The sequence below is a fragment of the Arachis hypogaea genome, chromosome 16, assembly GCF_003086295.3.
Source record: "Arachis hypogaea cultivar Tifrunner chromosome 16, arahy.Tifrunner.gnm2.J5K5, whole genome shotgun sequence".
NCBI lineage: Eukaryota > Viridiplantae > Streptophyta > Magnoliopsida > Fabales > Fabaceae > Arachis > Arachis hypogaea.
Genome location: NC_092051.1, coordinates 97,352,746 through 97,358,032, shown reverse-complemented (window position 1 = coordinate 97,358,032; position 5,287 = coordinate 97,352,746).

Sequence of the window (5,287 nt, the reverse complement as noted above, 5' to 3'; positions counted from 1 at the left end):
ACCTCGCCTGTACTTTTTATTGGTTTACAGAACAACACTTACATTAAATAGAATTTGACTTTCTAATAATTTTACTATAGTTCCAATGCATATCTTTATTTGATTATGTATTTAGGTATTTTTCAAAATCCTAGAAAGAAAAGATTTTTTGCTTTTATTTCGGTTGATTTTCGTTTGATAAACTTCACCTAATTCATTTTTTATTTGAGATTGGTTTAGTATACTACATTGTTTATGCCATTGTTGTTCCTTTGAAAATATTGGACTCGTATCTTTCCTTCTTAGGAATGGACTTGTTCCTTCTTAGGCTTTCCACCTCTATGAATGTCATACTTGATTCTGTTTTAATGATTCTTCTACCTCTTGTGAGCACTACCATCAATCTCAACTTCCCTTCTCTTGTGAACCTCATCCTTATATGAGTCAGCTTGATTTGTTTTAATTTCGTGTATCGTTTGTCCTCTCATTGTTTTTGCCAGAGTTCTTAGTTGAAGATTCTTTCTCGAAAATTGCTATTGATGAGTCGATTCCCTTTTAGTACATTCTAATCTTCTTGAATGTTCTTGTGAGGTGGCGATTTCAAGTATACTCTCGGAATTTCATTTTGAACTTTTTAAAGACGTTTTGATTTCTCTTTAAGGATATTGTACGGCAAATTTTTCTGTTGATTGATTGTAATTAAAACCATTGTTCAATTTTTGACAAAGTTGTTTTAAAGTTGGCATGCGCTATTTTAAATGAAGTTTTGAAAAGCTTCCTTAATTACTAGAAACTTGCCCGTTTGTGACGCACTACTTATTTCCTTTACTAATTTATAAGCAAATTTTTATCTCAGATTTTCTTTTCTAAATAGAGTTTAACTTCCACTTTCATCCTTGCTATAATTTTTATACACGATTGTTTGAATATGAACTTTGAGAATTTTTGAACAAGCATTTGATTTTCTTCTGAGTCTTATGAACTACTTTTGGTTAAGTTGTGCACCTAACTATCCTTCTAAAATATTTGAGAAAATATTTTAGCTCTTAGCCAAACTTGTGTGCATTTTGTTCTAAAACTCTACATAATCTACTTCAACATAAAATTGTATTAAAGTAAAGCCACGTTTATGCTTTTGTTACTCTCTTGAAGAATGTTTGTTGCTTAACTTTTCTTTTAGACTACGAAGTGATTTTTCCGCAAGTTTTCGATTCTTTTATGAACAAAGTATTCGGAAGTATTTTTAATTGTGCTCTTGAGTTCTATGAGCTTTTCCTTGGGTTTGAGATATTATTTTCTGTAAACCTCATACTTCTTCGACTCATTTTGAATTTGTTTCAAACTAATGCGCTGATTTTTCTTCTTATTGATCCTATTGAATTTCTTTGATCCAAGGGTTATCTTTGAAGTTGTCAATTGATTTATTTCTAGCAAACTTCATTGCTTGAGCATCTTTGTTTACCTGGAATTGCATACATTCTTTCAAATCTATGAGTATTATCTTTGACATTTGTCTCTCCTTTCTAAAATCTTGTATCCTTTTGAGTAGACTCGAGAATTGTTTTGATGTCACATACGACCTGTAGATGTAGTAATGCAATGCGTTAGTTCTTTAAGACGTGATATGTGTATATGGAAGGTGAAGCGGTAGGTGTGCCACGTTATGAGTTGTGGGTGTTTTGTTTGTAACACCCTACCACACAGAGCTTTACACCTAGGATATAAAACAGAGGTGGCGAGGCGTTACGACCTCTAAAATAAAATATATAATAATACATAACAAAGGATAAAATATATTAGGAGCCTTGAAAAATGGGTAAAACAAAATTTGTAAAATAAAAAAAACGCAACGCTCAAGAAACGGAATTCCTTGCGTGCTAAGAAACCTAGTGGTTATAGATATGATAGAGCGAAAGAGGAAAAGAAGGCCAATAATACAGCATATCTAGCTCTTGACTCAGCCTGCGAAGCCAAGGCTGTCTGGAGAATATTTACATATATATACATAAGTATCCCAAACACCCAAAATACATAAAAAGGACCCTAGCTCACCTGTAACCTCTATGAGGAGCAGAATAATCAAGTATCTTGGAGAGTAAGCTAAGCACACACACACACACACACACACACACACACACACACACACACACATATACAACAGGAAACCCAATTACACCCAGGTGCTACTCCGCTTCAAAGATCCAGACGCCTAGCGAGGAGCCTCTTGACCTGCATCTAAAAACAACAACACAGTATGGGATGAGAACCGGAGGTTCTCAGCACGGTAAAGGTGCCACGCGCATAATAAATAAGGTCCTGGGAATGCCAGAGGCAATCCTAGAACTCCGTCATACAATTGTAAAACTTAATTTCTAAACAGAAGCCATAAATAGGGGTAGGTATACTAAACCTGCCTAAACTCACTCAATCTTAAACCTAACCTAACATCAAACCATTTAACCATTCCTTCGTTCCTCCGTCATCCGTAATTCAGCAAAGACAAGCAACCAGACAAAATCACGCATAAGTAATAGGCAGATAGTCCAAGTAGCAAGTATAGCAGGTAGCAGGATGTATATATACAGTTAGGAAAATTCAGGAAATGCATAGCAATCAAAACAAACAAATGCACATGATGCATGCCTGTCCTATGGCTGATGGGGCCCATCTGTCGGTTATCCAGTCAGCCCGACAAGTCCGAAAACCTTAGACTGTCCCCCGTCGCGCATCCCCAAGAATCTATGCATAGAGTTCACATTCATTTATCATATAATCACTCAATGGGGTTATCCATACCGGAAATTTATACGTGTCCGGTCACCCTTACGACGTAGGGTCAACAGAGTGTCGATATTCAACCTGGAACACGTGCTGGCAAGCCAGAGCCACGATTCTGTAACCCAGGGAAACTCGTATCTCATATATCATTCGTAAGCCATTTCATATTTATAATCAATATATCATCATTTATCAAGCCGTGGTATTAAACTCCTTTAATACTCTTATCGTCTTCAGATACGCCATCATTTACCTCTTACTTTCACCCTCAAGTTATCCTATTTTCCTAACTTCGCTTATCTACAAGACTTAGAACTACACTTTAAGCCTAAAAAAGGAAGAAAATCGAGGTTTAGAAGTGAAAATTTGGCTTAAAATAGTCAAAACTGGTTTTTGCAGCAGGCAGCATCCACGCGTACGCGTAGGCCACGCGCACGCGTGGAGCGTACATCAAGTCACACGTACGCGTGAGTCATGCGTACTCGTGAATATACAAACACGCGTATGCATGCTTCTCGCGCATGCGTCACCAAAATTCCACACCACGCGTACGCGTGAGCCACGTGTACGCGTGGGTGGGCGTTTTAAAAAAAAAAGGCAAAATGCCCAAAAAGCTGCTATAAACCAGTTTTCAACACATGCATCACAGTTTTATATACCGATTTTCGTCGTCCATAACTTCCTCTACAAAATTCTGTTTTTCTCAAACTTTATATCAATCTCAAGCTTATTAAACACACTTTAATGTAGAGCAAACCTCATTTGTATTCAAAATTTAAAGAGCAAGTTATGGACTGTCAAAGTTCATTAAAAATCACTTTTTACCAAATTTTGTCAAACCTCATTTTCTTACCAAAACTACATTCCTTACCAATATAACCTGCAGATTTAGTACACAACAAACTCCATCTCATTGAGACTATCTTCCAACACTTAAATATTCACATCAATTCATAAAACTCATATATTATTCAACAATCCACCTCTTTCAACCATAATATTCTATTTTAAAAATTCATTAACCCATTCCCTTCATTCATACATAGCCAATCATAAATCAACTTCAACCAATTAAACAAGCCATAACCATCAATTTCATTAACATATACCGACATCAAGCCATCATTAATAAGTCCAAGAACACATACTCAACAATACCAACCATTCATGCTCATAGATTCCAACACAAGCTCAATTTCAATAACATATATTCAATAACTTCAACTACTCATGCTCATAAATCCTAATTCAAACTCAATCATAAATCTATCCAATGTCATCATGAAGCTAATCATTTAGTGCATCCAATCTTTTCAACTTAACTTATGGTTCTCTAGCCTAAGTTTTCACAACACCTTAAATATTAAACGCGCGAAACCTAAACCATACCTTGGCCGATTCCCCGCTCAACCCGGAATACTTTTAATTTCACTTTTCTTCAAGCCCTTGGGGTTCCAACACTACCAAGCTCAGATTTCCAGCCTCACAACTCCACTTCCAAGCTTCCAAAATCACCAACAAGCTTCAACAAGCATCAACATTCACATACACACTACCTAAACCACAATTACCACATCCAAACATAACAAATCAATATCCAAATGCCTAAATTCAAAAATTCTATTAGGGTTTGAGATCTCTTACCTTTACCCACTAATCCTTGAGCAATACCGACAATAAATCAAGTCTAGTGGACCCCTAAAACATGAAAATCATCAAGGAATTGAGTTCCTCAAACTTTGAATCCAAAATTCATATACCTGCAGAAATGGAGCTAGGCAAACGCAATTTACTTACTGTTTTGTTTAGGTAGAATTGAAGAGCTCGACAAGCCCGATGCGTGGCCGCAAACGGCTCGTCAATCGGAGCTCCGGATCAAAAGTTATCAAGGTTTGAAGATGAGGTTAGGGTTTGCTCCTTCTTCTCCCCTCCCATTGCTGCATTCAGCGTGTTTGATGATTAAGAGAGGAGAGAGGGGGTTCTTTTAAGTGTTTTATGCTGAGTTGGGTTGGGCCTTGGGCCCATTTTGGGTCCAGTTCAACCGGTTCAGTCTGTTTGGCCCAATCTCGGGGCAAATTCTTTAAAATTAGTGTCGAAATTCTCATTTTAATTTTCTCTATCATATTAAACCATAAAAATATCATTTTTCACTTTCTAGAATATATTTTAATTTATGGGTTATTTAGCCATTAATTAACCGGGTTTTACATTGTTCCTTGTGAACGGGTTTGCAACTGTTAGGCTTATGATCAGCTATGGAGTTATAACGTGATTGATGGAGTTGGGAAGTCGAAGCTTTGAGGTTGGTACGAGATTAGTGTGTGGATATTAAGCACGTCATTTTAACCCCATCCTGTTATATAGCCTTGATGCCTTGCTTTACTATCACATGTTTGAACCATGTCATCATTTGCATTGAGCCTATCTTGTAACTTTTGCTTTGCAATCACGCTTCTATCTTTGTATCCTTATATCATATGACAATCCAAGTATTTGAAAACTGTATATATTTCTATATGTTGAGATATTT